The sequence below is a fragment of the Parus major genome, chromosome 2 (assembly GCF_001522545.3).
Source record: "Parus major isolate Abel chromosome 2, Parus_major1.1, whole genome shotgun sequence".
Lineage (NCBI taxonomy): Eukaryota > Metazoa > Chordata > Aves > Passeriformes > Paridae > Parus > Parus major.
In genome coordinates this window covers 103994457-104013042 of record NC_031769.1, presented here as the reverse complement: position 1 = coordinate 104013042, position 18586 = coordinate 103994457, and the positions used below count along the sequence as shown (strand labels likewise).

Sequence of the window (18586 nt, the reverse complement as noted above, 5' to 3'; positions counted from 1 at the left end):
TAATGAGCCAAATCACAGACGCAACTTTCTTTTAAAAGGATGGAAATCTCACAAGTATCCCTGACCCAACACTCACTAAATCACTGTTCAGTAGGCATACTGCCACTGGCTTCAAAAAGAGCTGAACCCACATGCATCCAGGACCATGCTGAAAGCTGCAGACAACAGATCTCCTACTTGTGGAAAGCAATCTGGAAAGCATGTGGGAAAAATAGAAGAGAAAGGGAAATTAACTTTTCTAACACCTCCAAGTCTGTGAAGTGACCTTTGGGAATTGCCTCCAAATTTCATCTACTGAGTGACAAGTAGGCTAAACTCAAATAAGCAAAGACCTGTAAGATGCCAAGACATTTATATTGAAAGTCTTTCTTTCTCACCCTCCTCTGTGACACAGTATCATGGAAATACTCCAGGAAAGTTTCAATGACTGAAGGAAATAACAGTGGCTATCATTTTCCTACTGCACTGGGGGACTTCATCAGTTTTTTTGCAGGTAATACCGGTCTCTTTTGTCACATAAGCCTTAGTTCCCCTTCAGCAGATACCAGGAACTATGAAATTCTTCTCCGAATGCTGAAATTTGGGGCAGGGAAGAAAACGGTATTGGAATGCATTTAAATAATCACAGCTACAGACGACACACACATTGGTATATGCGTGGGCCTTGTACCCTACATGCATAAAACTAAAGGAAAAATATGGGCTTCTGCAATATAAATAAAACAGATGACTTAAAAATAACTTGAGTTCAAATCTATCCAGCACGCTACTACTAAGCAAACATCAGGAGGTGGGCAAACAGAGAATGATTTTCTGACAATTAAGCAAGAACAATAGCAAATATTCCATTTGCAATTAAGAATCTGGGTTTTGTTTTCACAGAAACAGTGGGGATTTCTTCAATAGTGACTTCAATTAACTTCTGCTCCCCCCCACTGACAAAAGGCTTAATGGGCCCAAAACCATGGCTGCTTTTCCCCAACCATTTCAGACTGAAAAAACAATTTATTACATCTTCTCTAAAAAGGTTTCAATTACATTTATTACATTTGCCTACTGTACTGCAGGCATTCCCAGAGCTAAAACCCAAAAAAACCAAAACCACAACACAGATAAATAAATCCCAGTCAAACCAAGGCAGTAGCCTCCGAAAAACCGAAATCCCTTTAACATTAACAAAATTATTAAAATTAACAGGTCTGTTTTGTGGTTGTCACAAGGCAACCTGCTGATTCAGGGCAATGTCACCAACAGTATTCTTATCTGTAAAGGGTAAGAACCAATTGTTTGACAGAAACAAAGGAGAGCTCAACAGGAAATCAACCGGCTTGGGACAGATGGTCACTGAATCAAGTTTCACCCCTCCCCTCTCCAAAAATAGGCTTAAGAGGCATTTTCTGTTACCAAGCAACAGCCCAAAGGAAGGCATAAATCTTTTCCTATGTGTTATTCCCCTCCTCCCCGACACACATACATTTCAATCTACTAGGGCGGTATGTTTGTGGGTTTGTTTATTTTCCACAGAGCAGGTAGGAGGGTTTATTCCGTGCAAGGACAACGCCTTGCTGCATGCCTCCTAGCCATGTTTCCTCTTTTTTAAGGCGAGAAGGAGGTGAACTGTATCCATGCTACGAGATCTACCATGAAGACGGGTTAGAAGCAGGGATGCAATGCTAGTTAGTAACCCCTCCTTGTTCCGCCAAGGTGACCTGAGAAATTACTCCCTACAGAGGGGAGTCCCTAATCACTATTTTACATAAAATCAAGATGACCCTCATCACACCCTGACAAAAGGTCACCACTTTTTTTTTTTTAAACTCATCAGAAAACCCTTTACCTGCTTTAACCCATGAAAACCCATAAAATCTAATTCCCAAAAAGGCACCATAATATCTTTAATACAACGTACAGAGCAGCGGGCTTTTAAGCCATTTGAATTTTAGGAGCATTAATTCTCTAGTACATCAAACACCGTAAGTGGGAATTGGGGTATGGGATGAGTAGGAAAGGATAATCAACATTTACTGTTCTGGTGAGCCAGTGGAGGAAAAAAGGGCTGGAGCAGGGGGGGTCAGATGGAGGGGAGAAAGAGACCCGAAGAGGCTGTTTGCAGAGATCAGGGAGAAGGGGGAGGGGAGCAGAGCCCGGGGCTGAAGGACAGCGCCTCTGAAATTCAGATTAGCATCCAGGGAACAAACCGGTTTGTTTGACCACCACCCCCCCACCCCCATCATATAACCGGGGACAGACTGGCAGCCAGCAAAAAGAGATGGGAGTTAAATTTAGCCACAAAAAGAGTAATCTGCGATAATTTTTTTTAAAAAAATAATTAAAACTAAATAAATAGATAAATAAATAAAAAAATAAATGGGTTTACGATTACAGCCCTCACAGAAATTAATTAAATGGGGAAGAAAAGGTCTCACTTCAGCAACAAACTGGGTAATCATCCTTTAAAAGCACAGAGCCTGGATTACCGCTGACACATACTTAGACTACTAAAACATATGGCCAATAAAAAAAAAAAAAAAAAGAAAAAAAGAGGGGGCTTGGGGGGAGGGGAAAGGTTGTGACAGCATGTGGTCTGCAAGAGCTTTATTTACTCCCTCCTCAACTACTGCTTTCTTTAGCTGGCTGAAGACCTTCTGCAAGACACAGCCTACTTTCACGGGGTATTTCATGTTCTCCTTTGACAGCAATGCAGACGCTGGTTACCACCACTATGGTGGGTAAACAGAACCCTGGCCATGGGCTGCTTCACTGACCAAAGGCCTTGGACTTTGGAATCCATTTCACCACAAAGTCATCTCAGTGGAGACGCTGCCCCGGCTCTCTGTACATGGCAAAGAGTTTTCACAGGCAAACCAAGAGACTGTGATGTCTAAATTCAATTAATTAAAATTAATTTAAATTAAACAGAAGGTTTGAACACAAAAGCCAAATAGCTGGTCGTATGTGTGCCAAGAGCATCATTTGTTCTTTGAGGTCTTAAGCTTTCTGACAGAAGCATGAAGCTTAGCAGCCCAAGGACCAGGAGACTTGAACTAAGGACCCTCCAGGCTCAGCTATAGAAGACCTTAACAGCAAAACATTACTCTCATATGGTGCTTTAAAACAATCCCAGGCCAATAACACCCTCGGTTTAGAGAGAGGGAAACTGAGGCATGTAGAAGCCATGTGCCATCTCTCAGTGGCAGAATTTGGAAATAAAAACACATCTTCTGCAGACCCAAGTCCACACTCTAGTATCACCCTGAGTAGGCATGTAAAAGCAAGCAAGTTGTTATTTATGCAAATTCATTGCCAACATCAACATTTTTTCAGCTATTTTTCCTAGCCTCTTCACAGATGAGCAAGAAACCTGTAGATTAAATCCAATTCTTTACCATAATTAGTCTCTCCAATCAGGCAGGCAATGATAGTCATCCCAGAGTTATTCAGGAATGGATATACTTATTTTCCTAACACATTCAGAATTTGGCTAAATAGGACATGAAACTACAACCCTTCTCTAATGCAAGTTTTCAATTTCTCTATAAATATAAAATTAATTATGGACTGCAAGGGTTTTGTTTCTTTTGTACATTGGTGTAAGTGATGCAAAGTATACCATGGCAGCAAAAGCTCCACACTCTTTACCTGCTAATACACAGACCATCATCTGGGAGAAAAACATACATGATAGCTTTGCATAAGCATTTATTACAGTTTTAAAAGAGGTGTTTTCTCTCACATTTAAATATATGTCCCTTACACCACTCTGCCATGGTAAGAGAAAGAGAACCAACTAAGAGGGGAAAGAAAGATTGTTTTTTTCTTTTTTCCTCTTAAGTAAACCATCATGATTTTTCTTCAGTGACCAAAGAAATTCCATATTCCCTGGCCAAGGTGCTATCTCCAGACACATTGCATGTTTCTCGGTTGAAATGTAAAAGGACACAAGTTGACTTCAAATCTCTGTCAATAATTCTATGATTCTATGAAATAAGGTCTGAGGAAACTGCATTCCAATATCTTTCTTAGAAAAATCACAACAGGTTTTCTTTGGATTCTCCATTTCTCAAACTGCTAGTTTAGAACTCTAGGTCTTCTAATACAGTCTATCTTAATAATTAGTTTAACTTGACTCTTTACCTTGAACTAAGCCATTCAACAGCAAAATAAAGCTTGTATCTCTGAATTACCCAAACAAGTCCCCATCCTTTTTTGCCATAGAACATAAAAGCAATAGTCAGTGTTCAAAACATAAGAACATTCTTCAGACTTACTAAAATCATAATAGCACTACTCTTCATTAAAGGATGGGCAGAAGAATAGAACAGTAAAGAAGAGTGAGCATCAGTTAAAAGCTCTGCTAAATAAAAATAAGTTTATCCATAGAAATAGAGAAACAATTACAAAAGGGATAACCTACAGGGATGGGTAAGCCAGTAAAAACTGCAAGTAGATAATTGCAAGCCTCATTTCCAAAACAAAGAACATCAGAACCTGAATATTATCCTTCTTGTGACTACATTGCATTTCACTATTTACTCCCCAGTTTGACATCAAAGTGTCAAAAGGGGATATTTCTCTTAAAACAATTTTCTGCCTATATATTTAGTTTGGGGCTATTTTCCCCAGCACACATAATGACAGAATGGACACAAAATTCACCAGTGCGTTCTCTTGTCTCTGCACACTGGCTGAAAGGAACACAGTTTATGTAATTTATTCCAGATCAGAAAGGCAGTGTGACAACACAGAGAATAGACCACACTTTCAACAAGCATTTCTTAATGAGAAATTTATCAGTCTCTCTCAGCATGAACTGCACTTTGGAACAAGGAGGACAGAAGTGTTTTAATTAATTCATCCCAAGGCCTGCCTCCTTCCAGGCATATGGCCTCAAAATACACTTGCTTCTGTCTTTGGGGCAAAGGATTAGTTATGAATCATAAAACTGTTCTGATTTCTGGTTCTTGTTAACTTGCCAGTCAACTTCTGTCTGAGGTGGAATTTCTCAAAGAAAATTCAATCTGCAGTTGAAAATTTCTAGTGCTTTCCCCTCCTTGCTAGCTATTTTTTTTTACAAAACCTTGATCTCCCACAGTTTATTCAGATAATAATTTGGAGCGTGAAAAGGTATCTTATCATCCAGCCTCCATTCCTCTGTTCATAATTGCAACAAAAAAAACACAACCCCCTTTTTCCGCACTTGGCTGGTTTTCCTCTACATATGGAATGTGTTCAGCCAGAATATGACAGGGAGAAACTGCAACCCACATATTGAATTCATCACATAAGAATCAATATGTCCAGAAAAATAAAACATATGGACACACATACAACTCAGCAGAAAGATGATGGAGGGCATGTCTTTGAAAACTGCAGTTCCCAAATCTCACTGATTAACAAAATAAGAAGTGATTGACTGAAATAACAAATATCTCCTTTTTATTCATGCTTTATTTGAGCCCTGAAAAAGGTTTAAAATTAATAGTCCTGGGCTTATTCCAAGTTTCCTTAGAGTAAGACATTCAATTATGAAGGTGAATCTAGACAGACTGATTTTAGACAATGCAACAATGTCAATCCATCAGGTATCATTATTACCCTTTGATGCTCAATCTTCCATCCCAAACAGGCCAAACAACCTCTTACGGAGTCACTCAAGCTTTGCAGCCTTCCTATTAACACATGCCCAGCGATGCCTCAATCACCAGACCATCTCTGTTGCCATCCACCAAAGTGACAAGACCAGCAGGAAGATACCAGGAGCAGATCTCATGGAGTCTCTCTGTTGATGCATGTGACTAGATGTGCAACCAGCACATACTTCTGATGATACACAGAAAGCACATCTGGAACATAGCAGAAAAATGGACAGAAAGAAGGCAGTGGAAAGCAGGTTACCAAAACAGTTCAGGCTGCCAGTAGCCAGTTCCTTCGGTATCTTTGCAAAGGCCTTGGGCCAGATGAATTGTTTTAGGATGCTGTATCTTACCAATAGGTAATACCGCAAGGTTTTATGGGTTTTGTACGACCCCACTTTACAACCAACAACAGAATCATTCAGGTCAGAAGGGTCTGAAGGTCAACCAGTCCACACCCACATTCTTGGCAGGACCACATTGGAAATCCCATTAAAACAACACATAACATATTTTGGTTCATGGCTGATCTGCATTTATTTATATATATATATATATATATTTTATTAATATTAATAAAATTAATTGTTTTGACTTATTATCCTGTCAAATCTAACTCTGAGGTTCTCTGCTGGAGTACAATGAATTAAGAGCTGAAGGTCCATTTCATAAAAATAAAAAGCCCAAGGCACAAAACAGCTTTTGTTAAAGGAAATTAAATGTTTTATTGATGCAAATGCTTCATCTGTTTCCCAACATGCAGTTTTTGCAATTTGGACAAACTGATAGTGACCTATAAAGTAAAGATCCAGTCATGTCAAGGTTATACACTGAGGTTCAAGCTGTTCTTGTTTATATAGTGAATCAGAATAGAGAACATAAGCTTAAAGTATCGGTATCATCCAACATAAGAAGAATCAAAACTATGCAGCATCTGTTGCATTCCTCTCTCTTTTTCAGCCCTAAACCCCTGAACTGCATGTTACTGAACTCAAAGTTGAGCCCATTTTCACAGGAAGATTCAATTAAAAAGCATCTGGAAGAACACTGTCTTTTACTGAAACTAAGTCCCAGATCCAATTCTCATTTATTACACTACTGGGACAGCATCCTTTAAACATGGTAATCAAAAGCAAACATGTTTTTTTTGCTTTCAACCAGACATCAAAGCAACAATGTTAGAATGAATTTTCAACTGTTCTGAATCTACAGGATATATAGATCTGCCTTATCCAGCAGGAGGGACTCTGGCAACACACATGCAACTTCACAAGTTCAACTCAGCAGTTAATCCGTCTGGCTTTAGCACATAATCAGAAATGGATTTACTGCAGTGACAGCAAATGGAGCTGAAAACCTACTCTGCACGGTGTAGGGGAGTGCTTAACTCCTATTGCAAGCATGGCCTCCCTCTTTCTACACCAAATCCACATGACAGCTGGACTCACCCCAAAGTCAAGCTTGACAGAAAGCCAGTCAGCTGCGCTGCAGATGAAAATTGAGCATCTATCTGCACAGACACCAGACACAAGACTTCTCTGAATAAAACAGCCAAGCTGGACAGTCAACAAGCAACACTGTTCATTATGTTAGCTGAGAGCAGCCAAAAAAATCCTTTTTTTTCCCCCCTTACTTCTCAGGCTTTTCTGCCACAAGGTCACATCTGCTGTTTAAAATCAATTTTTTTTGTTTGGTTGAGGGTTTTTTTCAGATTTTTTGTTTATTTTTTTGTGGTGGTGGCCTTTGTTTAAAAGCTTCCAAGGCATACTGTTTTGAATAACATTACCAGTGGCACATCTACAACCCACTGAGAACTCACTGGTCTATAAAGGCAAACCGTGAACACAGCATAAATCATCTCAGCCAGTGAATCATTAAAAAAAACTAATCTTCTTTAACGACACACTAATTTATTGAACCAGTATGATATTAGATCTCAGCATTCCTAATTCATGTCCTTTTCTGTTTCATATATATATATATGTACATGCACAAACACACACACACTATCCTTTATAGCTTTGAGTACTTTGGAGGAGGCAACTGCCTCTATATTTTCCATGCAGCACTTTAAACACTTTCAGACATGTAGTAAGAAAGAAGAGTATTACTAAGTTAATGCAGCAAAACAAAACAAAAAAAAATCTGTATGTTTAGATGCCCTGTCATTTCATAGCTCTTGACACAAAAGTTTGTCACAGCTAATATTTTAATCTTTGTGCCCTTGAAATCCAGCTCACCTTCCACATCTGCTTATAATTGTGATCCTTACTTCACCTTCTTCCTCCAAGTCCACAGTCTGGCAGGCAAGTTGTCTTCATCCTGCTCAAAAGGCTTGGAAATCGAGTGCTGACACTCCTACTGAAAAAAAAAGTGGCAAGCACTAGCTGTCAAAATTTACTGTAACTGCTGCAAAAGGGACTGTGAGGATATGCATATTTTTCACTTTGAATTTCTGCTTTAAATATTCCTTCAGTGGTTCTGTGTGTCTATTGGAGACATTTAAGTGTTCTTGGATGGCTTTGCCTTTTCCACCCTTCTCCTCTAGGTTTTCTTCAAAACTGCTGCTCTGTGGGGTGGTACTGATCACTTGGCCAGTCCACCTAATTTCTTATTGTTCTCACAACCAAAAATTTCCCTCTAAGAGGTTAAGATTCAAAAGTGTAACAGCAGTATTTTAACATCACATCTATACAAATTAATTTTTGAAAGTGTTTTTTTACAAGAATAGGAAGCCACCATGTTCTTAAATGTCAAATACAACATGACTGGCAGGAAGCTGTTTCCCCCTTCTTGATTCAGTTATATTGTAGTTACAAAAATCAAGACCTACTTCCCAGTCTTCCCAAAGGAATCACCTAATTGCACTAAGAATTTGATTCTGTGTAAGTGGTTTGAAGAAATTACAAGATTAGCTTCCTTTATGAAACAGCTGTTCCCAAAGTACTCTGAAAGTGTAAAAGAGCAGGAGAATAAAGCCACCTGATGCTCCAAAGCAACAGAGATTGGGAGACCTCCTGGGAAACCGCAGGGAGATGGCCAGAGAGGCAGGAACAAAAGCAGTAAAAGTAGATGGTTTGCTCTCCTGAATGGCAGAACTGAGATGCAGTTGTACACTGTGAAACACATTATCACCAAGGAGATAGTAAGTAGAGAACTAATGGCAGTGAAGTACTGTACCAGCAGTAAAAGGACATGGGGCTCAGGACAGGGAACAGAGCACTTGGCTCTCTGCAAATTCTAAATCAAGCCATCAAGAGAAAGTTTTATAACATGCTCTTCATTCTGAGTGTGGGTAGGCAACAGTAATATTTACAAAACTTTGCTGTGAACACCCCTATTTCAGCAGTGATTCCAGTGTAAAGAGGTTGTTGCCCAGATTCCTTACAGCGCCAGAAGCAGCTGAGCTCAGCTATCTGCGTTTACTGTTCCTTACCACTACACCATCTCTTTGAAGTCGGTGTGATGGAGAAAGAGCTTGGATCTCACTAAGCCCAGAATGCTGTGCCACACTTCACTTTTTTAATAAGTGATAATTTCCTCTTTATTAGGAAGACTGTGGAGGATTAGGCTCACAACAGTTTCCAAACACTCTTCTAATTACTCAATTACACCTGAGTGATAACTCAACAAGGGACCATACACACGTCTCCCTGAGCACTGGCATTACAATTGCATGTGACCACCTCTATCTTTTAAAAGACAGCTGGAAATAATGTAGAGGGGGAGGGGGAGTGGTGGCATAAGGGAATTCTACCAAATTAAAAGCAGAATTTAACTATCACACTCCCAGAAAAATTTTACTTAGGTTTCCTTATGCCTAAAGACCTGGGAGTCTATAAGAAAGCAAGTTTTGAAGTTGGAGGTAGCATTATAAAAGAAAGGGGATGAGGAAGAACAAATCACAGTATCTTTCACATTTGCAGAATACTAGACGTAAAATGTTTCATATGCACATTAATGGTTCTTTAAGAAGCCAAACTGAAATTTAGTTAGGTTTTAGAGAAAAACAGTGGCATAAATGGAGCCTTCCAAAAAAAGGTTACTGATTTCTCTGAAATTTTGGTGCTGTACACTCCATTCAACAGAGAAATCAGTGCTGCAGAGGGAGGTGCAGCAGAATCTGGTGCAAAAGGACAGGAGTACCATGAAAAAAGTTCAGCAGCTTAAAATAGCCATCTAAAGAAGCTTCACACTGTAGGTTCTAGGGAAATATTACCAGTTTTGGTGAGACACACAAATGAATCTTCATTTTAAAACGGAAGACTTCTAATAAGAGTGTTTCAGACCACAGTTACATTCAGTAACTAAGTTCTTCACTTGCCTGAAAGTGCTCTGATCAGATCACACCAAGGGTCTTGAAAAGAGCTAATTACAGACAGTGGTGGAGATAGGAGACAGAGAACAAGGGGATCTCTGCACAGCATTTCACAAAACTAGTCACCCTGGTCTTGCTCATGGAACCAGTACAACAGATGTCTGGTAATCTCTTAAGTAACAGTATCTTAAGTCTGCCCACACTGTTTTCTGTTCACAGCTCCAGCAGTTTGAAAAACTACCTCAAAATAACCTCTCCAAAACCTTACATGAGAAATATTAATCAATCATATATTGTCATACTGACTCTGGCTGCTCCCTGCCTTCTTATTCTTCTGGGGATTTTATGTCACAAAATATAGTTCTTCCTATCTTTTATATTTTATGAATGTTTTATTAGTCAGTGTAGTGTAACTGGTAAGAAAAAAAAAAAATGCAAATTAACCAAAGAACTTGACAGTATATGATGCAAGATTGTCAGGTCAAGTATATGGAGGGTTTTTTTTTTAATAAACATCTGAGGTGCCATGGAACTTAAAACACTAACTCAATGAGAATAACATTAAATATTCTTCAATGAAAGTAGTAATTTACACAATGCTTTAGGGTCTCTCATGTCCCAAAAGAATTTCAGAAGTTGTGACATTATTGTGTGACAGAATAAGACAACAGAAACCATCTCACTAGGCTTCAGCAGTCATCCAAACCAAACCTAATCACATTTTAGAATCGCAGAATCATAGAATGATTAAGGTCAAAAAAGACCTATATGATCATTGAGTCCAAACATCAATCCAGAATTGCCAAGTTCACCACTAAACCATGTCTCTAAGTGCCATGATTACAGCTCTTTTAAATACCTCTGTGCTGGTCTTGCATTAATGAACATTTGGTGAGTAGGGAAGAAGCCACCCATGGAGATAACTTTTCTGAGAGGGGCTGCTAAAAGCTTCCTCTGTGCCTAGCAAAAACCAATAGCTGGTTACCTCTGAGAATTCACAACCTACTGAAACATTTAGAAGCTGGGTCCACCTCTGTGAGATTCACATTTTAAAGATGGGCAAGCCTGGGAAATCTCTCTCTTGCTTCCAGCTTTGGGAGAGGTATCTGGGTGCCGGCTGGACCGGCCCTGTGCGGCCTGGCCGGGATTTCCTGTCCCCTGAGGGGTGATGAACGGGCTGTCCAGCCCCTCACCAGGGCCCTGTCCTGGTGGGCAGCTGGAGCCTCTTCCCAGCGAGGCCAGGCTCCTTCCCGGCAGAGCCCAGCAGTCCCTTTTCCAGCAGCACCGCTGATATAGCCAGCTGGGGGCTATTTTGGCACCAGGAACAGCCATGTGGCCAGGGCCAACACTGGGAGTGGCCCTGCCATTGGTGCTGGGGATGGTCCTGAGGCCAGGAGAGGCTGGGGCCTGAGACCAGCCACCACCATCTTGTACCAGGACCAGCCACGTAGCCAGGACTGTGCGGCCAGAATCAGCACAACCAAGACAGCCGCACGCAGCTGTGGCTACTTCGGCACGGCTCACAATGAACTTTGTTTAGCCACTTTTAGCCAGCCATGCTGTGAAGAGAAGGACAAGAACGGCAGCAGCAGCTTTTCTTGTGGAGCTGGTGGTCGGCATGGCTCGCACAGTGTCTGCAGACACCCCGTGAGCAGCAGCGAGAGGCACAGTGAGCAATCCCCCCGATGCACAGCCTGGATGAGAGCAACTTTTCAGCGCTGCAGAACTCTATAAAAACTGTTTCAGTTGATAAAGCTTGAGAACAGATGAACCTATGAACACCAATTCTCTCCCAAGTCAGGAAAAAGAAAGGCTGAAGACACGTAAGGAGAACAATGTGGGACACTGGGGTCAGTAAAGAAGTAGTCAAATTCTAGTTAGGAGGGGATTGAGGAGATGTCTTGGTTTGGGGCTGGAATTCTCTTTGTAAGGCTGTGGCAAAGATAAATTTTTGATACATCAGAGCTCATTTTTCCCTGTAATTTATGAAGCGCATGGGGGGATGCAGCATTCACTGGCACCCCATGAGAAAAGGACCCTCATGCTGGAGCGTGTGGATGCTGAAAAGCTGTAATCTAACAAGAAACTTGAACAGAGATGAGAGACTTTCCCCAGGGATTGAAGAAGAAAGGCCTCTGTTCCCAGAGATAAAAGAAAAGAACTTTTGGGTTTTTATGCTAGAACAGCTCATCCTTAAAATAGTCACCATAAGTTGACACGGCCCATGAAAGCAGCTCTGGGAAAGCTGCAAGGCATGGGAGGGACTTTCTCACTGCAAATACATTTTCCTTTCCTGGATGGCTGATTTGCTGTGACATTGAAGCCACAAGAGAACTATTTCTTGTGGAGAAGTCTCCATGGCATGGAAAGATGAACTCCTCTCCCTACAAGAATTGATGAAAGACTGTTGTAGAGGTGGTAGCTGATTGAAAATCCCAACTTTTGTCTCTACGTTGTCCATGTGAAAGAGGTTGTGAAAAGAGGAGGAGAAGTGTTCTGAAGGTTTAATTCTGATTCTCATTATTCTTTTAGTTCTGTTAATAAAGTTTTCTTTATACCTTTTAAGTTTTGAGCCTACTTTGCCTTCCTCCTAATTCATATCTCAGCAGGAAATGAGTAAATAATTCTAGTAGGTGCATTAGTGATTTTAGCAAAAGCTAAGCTCACCATATTATTTGGTGAGCTGGCCAGGAAACTCAAATAGGCAAATCTAAACCACTACACAAAATTGGTGTTTCTGCCTGGTTTTGAACTGAAACTGCCACAATCTCCAAGGCTGGTGACTCAGCAGCTTCCCTGTGCAGGCTGTTACAATGCTGGACAAACCTTTCCATGCAGAAATCTTTCCCAATATCCAATCTAAACCTCCCCAGTGGAAGCTGAGGATATTTTCTCTTGTCCTATCACTTGTTATGTGGCAGAAGAGATCAACACCCATCTAGCTAGGTGGTCCTCTCTGAGCCTCTTCTCCAGGCTAAGCAATTCTGCCTCCCTCAGCTGCTCCCCATAGGATTTATGTTTCAGAACCATCATCATTGCCTTCCTCTGGAGACTCTCCCGCACCTCAATGCCCTTCCTGAATTGAGGGGCCCAAAATGAAACACAGGATTCAAGGTGCAGCCTCAGCCAGTGCTGAATACAGAGGGACAATCACTACTCTGGTCCTGGTGGCCACAGTATATGATATAAGCCAAAATACCACTGGCCTTCTTGGCCTTCCTGGGCACATGCTGCCTGATGTTTAGCTGGCTGTCAACAAATACCCCGGGGTCCTTTTCCATCAGGTACATTTCCAGCCACTCCTCCCAAGGCTGTAGTGCTGCACGGGGTTATCATGACCCACAAGTAGGACTTGGCACTTTACCTCATTAAACCCTGTACAACTGGCATTGGCCCATCGATCCAGCCTGTAATTTCTGTAAGAATGCCATACTTCTGTTTGATACTTCCAGGTCAACAACAACAGAGTACAAAATCTGGCTGTCCCCGCTGTGAATAAACACTGTTCCAAATTTCTGTCATCTACAAGTTCCTCCAACAGATATCCCATGTTTTTTTTTTACTTCTGGATTATAAAAACATTAATGATTCTATTTAATTATTAAGAGCCTAATGCTACTGGATACTTCCCCAATACATGGACCTTCAAAGAATGGGTCCTTGGTTTTGGGTCATCTTCACTACCTACCTGCAAATTCAAATCCATTAACAGGGGCTATAGTAGCCTGCTTACAGTTGCAAATAAGTTTTTGCAATAACTCACTAAAACTTTATTCACTAGATCTCTCCTTATTATGTGAGGACATCTTCAGAGTTCTTAGAAACAAGACGTGTTTGGGTTATACAAGAAATAGAATTGGTCCATGAATATATCTCCACACAGAATACAGCATGAAACAAAACTATCTGGAATTTTTAAAAAATAAAACCTGAAACTACACTAGGCAAGACCATTTTGAACACATATTCTTACAAGCAATACTTTTCTCAACATAGTAAGGAAAATAATGACAAGATGGGATTTGAGGAAAGTCAATAATTCTGAAAAAAAAATAACAACACATTAATTGCAAAAGTTTAGTGTTGTTTTATGACTGCTGCTGTAATCTGTTTCAGGATATTGCAAATATCTTAATTGCTTACTATACCTAATCAACTCCAGTCCACAAGACTCATTCTCTAAGACATGACTGTCAGAATGTCAGGGCTTAATACTCCTTCATTTATTGGTTTTCCCAACAGTTCTCCCCCTCACAATTATGTTTTAGAAACATAAGAAAATGCATCATTTGCATTACGTGCAAAAAATGACTATGCAAGAAGAGGCAAAGCACATACATCTCAAAGAGGCTGTTCTTCAGAGGTATAAAGCCAAATATCTGAGATGCTTTTCTTACGTTATTGATTTCACAATCCTTTTTTGGCAAGAGTCAAAATGTGATGCCTTAATATCATGTCCAACCTCCATGTTTTGTTAATTACGTCCTACCTAGCTAAATGCCCCCTGTAGTTTCAATTAGACATGGTATTCTTCCTCACTTCCCCTCTTGATTATTGTGCACTGTTGCTAAGCGCTAGTTAACAGTTGCCACATTTACCCAAAGTTGGCTGCATTTCAGTGGTCATTCAAAGAATTAAATACAAAACATATGGTACAGAGCCATAGCAAAAAAAAGCACTTTTAAAAACCATATCCTTAATATAAAAGGTACTACAAAACTGGTCACACTACTGAAAATAAAATCCTTACAGTCCTATGTCCACTCCAGATTTCCTAGAAACACTGAAAATTAGAGAGAAATGCATTCAATTTTTTTTTTTAACTTTCAATAAGAGGTTTCCTAGAGCATATTTTTTGACATTATACTGAGTCTAGTTTTACACTGAATAAACAGCCCAGCATTCATAGCGTGATGGCTTCAAGGTACAGACATTTTTCCCCTTAAAAAAATAGTTTAATTCTCTATATCCCATAGCAATTAATCAGAGTCTCCTAAATTTGACTCCAAATTTTCTTTACCTTGTATCTGCAAAATACTTTGGACATGATTTGTTGAACTGCCAAATATCAATGCCATTAGCTATGTGTTTTGGAAGACCTTGAACCAACTGGTTTTTTTTGAATTCTAGACAAACTTTTCACACAGTCAGATCACCCCTCCTTTCATCTGTGATGTCCTCATGTGATCTTAAGAAACTTCACGTAATTTAATTATCCCAGTAAAAACTCAGTAATCAGCTTGCCTACTACTGCTTATTACCTTTAGTAGTACATCGTGGACTTAAAAACTGCCTTACCAAAAAATCCTCACTACATTATCTACAGCCAAACCCAACCAATAAAAATTCCTGGTATGTACAAATTGTTTCTTACAGCTATTTTTTTTCCTGTTAAACACCTTAGAAAAAAATTGTTTCACACAAACACTACCAACAGTAAGCAAAAATAGAAACTTAATTTTTTATCTTTATTTACAGATATTGAATTAAACCTTCAGGGCTGAGAACCAAATAATTTAAACATGCAGGCACATATTTAGCATTATTTGTTCACTTTCCGAAGCATTTTGTTGGGAATACTGGAGAATATACGAGAAAAAGTATGCGTATTGTAAAATCCACCAATGTTAAAAATTACAAATAACTAAATATTTCTCAGCAGCTCTGACAATACTCTCACAATCCCTATTCCTTTGCAAAGAGGTATTTAACAAGCTAATCCTCCAGCTTCGTAAGTGCTTTTGTTGTACTCACAAGCAAATTCTACAGCATAATATTTAAAATGGTTAAAGATTTTTTTAATCCACCAGCACATATGTACTAATTTTTTAATTAACATAAGACCCGTCCTTGTTTCTCTTTAGGGTGCAGATCCCTTAATAAAAACCAAACATAGGTGTGCATTACAGTATTTAAAAGTGATTAAAGCTTTACTTCAGAAACCACATGTATAACTATATCTGCACCTATTTGCTTCACCTCTCTAACAAGAGTAATAATTGTAAAAATAAATAAAATAAAGCTTCCATAATTCCTAGTCAGGCAATAAGACACAACACTTTCTTCTCAGCAGCCTTTTTATTTCCATCTTTTAAAAAGCTCTTTGTAACAAGGTATCAATGAAGTATGAAGACTATGAAGCATCATTTCAGAAATACTTAAAGTACCATTCAGTGGAAAAGTCTGAAGAAGCACCAATTCAAAGAAAAGAAAATGGAATAATGTAAAAAACAAAAAAATGTCGTATCTTCAGCGTATTCAAAGCAAACATACTGACAAGCAGCAGACATGGGAACATTTTTCCACGGGGTAACTGAAAGAGTCTCCCGCACTTCAAACACATCTAACCATTGATAATTCCTAAATTTCAGAATGTGGATAAATATTTGCAGGCTTGGGGCCTAAACAAACAGCAACGCTTGGCCCACCCGCTGAGCTGGCCGAAATCCTATGGTGTACACAAAGTTTTCGTCTTTCGGAGGTTTCGGGGAGCGCTGGGAGGGAAGGGCCGGACCCGGCGGTACCTAAAGACCCCTGTGTACATCTGTCAGCTGCCGCGGGGAGCCGCCGCCGCCTTCATCCCAGCCGCTTTTTTCCCGTTTTACCTTTACTTCCCAACACCAAAGGAACCGTGTCGGCCAGCTGCCCCCGCGGTGGAAGCTTCACGGACGGGCAGCCGGTGACACGGCCCTCGGGACAGCGCGGCCGCCACCGCGCGTCGGGGCCGCCGCGTCTCCCGGCGACACAGGCGTCCCTCCGCCACGGCGATATCCCCTCGCCGCCGCGAAGGGGGCCCGGCGCCCTGTCCTCCCCTCCCTCTTCAAACCCGTCCTGCACATGTGCAGAAGTGCTCCCAAACACCCCCGTCCCGCGGGCCACCCGCAGCCGGCGCTGCCGCCCCGGGCGCAGCCTCCCGCGGGCGCGGAGGGCGAGGCGCCCGAGCCCCCTCTGCCGGCGGCCGCCCGCCTGGCAGCGCGGGGCGGGGGCGCGCACTCGCCGCCCGCCCGCGCCCCGGCTGAGCCACCTGCACCCCCCGCGCCCGCTTCGTCCCGAGACTCGGCTGCCGCCCGCCCGCCCGGCCACAGCGGCTGCTTTGCTCCCGTAGCCCCACCGGCCAAGGTTCTCCCACCTCCGCCTTGCTCCATCCGCTCGGGTTATTCCTCTCGCCCCGATCCAAGACGCCGGTAACAAAGGGCTGGAGCCCACCGAGGGGAGGGCGTCCGCAGCCCGCGGGTGACACGGGCGCTGCCCGCCGTGCCGCTGGCAGCCCGCAGCCCCCCGCCGCCGCCGCCGCCGCCCCCGGGCTGCGCTCCGCGGGGTGACAACGCCGAACACGACTCGGCGAGCGGAGACGCCGCCGCCGCCCGATCCCGCTACCTTTGTGCCCTCCCAGAAACCGGGGAGAAAGCGAAGCAAAGCCCCGCACCGCTCTCTTACCTTGCTGGGCAGAGAGAGAAAAAGTTGAAGCACTCTCCTTCTACACCTCCCTCACTTCTTTGTTTAAATTTAAATATTTTAAATTCTGGGGCTTTGTTTTTTGTTTTTTAATTTCCCCCTCCCTCCCCTCACGCCGAGCACTGCGCTCAGGCAGTCCTTCCCGGCGCCCTCGGTGCCACCGTCTCTCCCTCTCTCTCTCCCTCCCTCCGGGTCTCGGTCTCTCTCTCTCGGCGAGAGGAGAGGAGGGGAGGGGAGGCGAGGGGAGGAGAATGGGGCGGACCCGCAGGTGCCGCCCCTCCTGCTCTGTCAGCGTGAGGAAAGGGGTCGGGGGCCGGCGGGTGGCGGGAGCGGACGGTCGCCGCGGGAGTGCCGCGCTCAGGTGCGGAGGTGTCCGGCGGCGGCGGCAGCCCTGGCCGTGCCCCAGGGCGGCGGGGCTGGGAGAGGGGTGCCAACGTTGTGTCAGGGATTGAGGTGATGGAACGGGCGCTACTGTGGCATGGGGCAGATGGAGAGCAGTGAGGCCTGGGACGTAGCGGCTTGGACTCGGTGACGACGGAGCGAACTGGGATACTTCCAGTGTGTGAGGGAAGGGGCGAAGCCCTGCACTGAGAGGAGTCAAGCCAGGAAGTGTCAGAACCCTGTCCGGTATCCAGCGTGGCTCGGTGGCCGCTAGGGCAGAAGATGGCACTGGGAGTGCCATCTGCCCTGTGAGAGACGGCCCTGCAGTGCACGCAGGTCAGAGCTGTGGGCAGAGCTGAAATTTGGGTGGGAGGATTACCCCTCCTTTAGTTAGCAATGGAGCTGGTCCAGGAGTGCTGAAGTAGAAGCTGAAGGGACTTAGCATGATAGGAGATTGCTGGAGGTGAACAGGAGAAGGGCACTCTGAGTATATTTGTATCTGATATTAAATTGAACTGATATGGTGTCTGATATTTAATTGTAAATGATATTGTGTTGTATAGATTGGAAACAGAAGGATCAGGAACATTTAGATCTGTAAACTGCATCCAAGTGGATGGGGAAGAAGCGGGTTTGGATCCTTGGTGTGTACAAAGATGAAGGTCAGACATAGCAGGGAAGGAGACTAGAAATATAGCCGGGTGCTCTGAGGGTAAATACCCATTGAACTGGGGAAAAAATTATTTTGCATTTCCTTCCTTTTGCCTTGAATTGATTAAGCAAGCATACGAACCCTCTC

The 18586-nt window shown here is 42.5% G+C and overlaps 1 protein-coding gene across 9 annotated transcripts in view; it reads right to left on the bottom strand.

Annotated features, from left to right (window-relative positions):
• GREB1L (GREB1 like retinoic acid receptor coactivator) overlaps nt 1-17595 on the bottom strand; it is a 133254-nt gene extending 115659 nt beyond the window's left edge. For 7 of the 9 annotated variants that reach the window (XM_015616356.3, XM_015616366.3, XM_033512234.1 and 4 more), the window contains exon 1: nt 17389-17594. The gene's annotated coding sequence lies outside the window, so the exon portion shown is untranslated. Of the gene's footprint in view, nt 1-17388 lie in introns of all 9 variants that reach the window. The other 2 variants (XM_033512235.1, XM_015616405.3) reach the window with 2 other exon arrangements.
• Nucleotides 17596-18586: the final 991 nt, after the last annotated feature.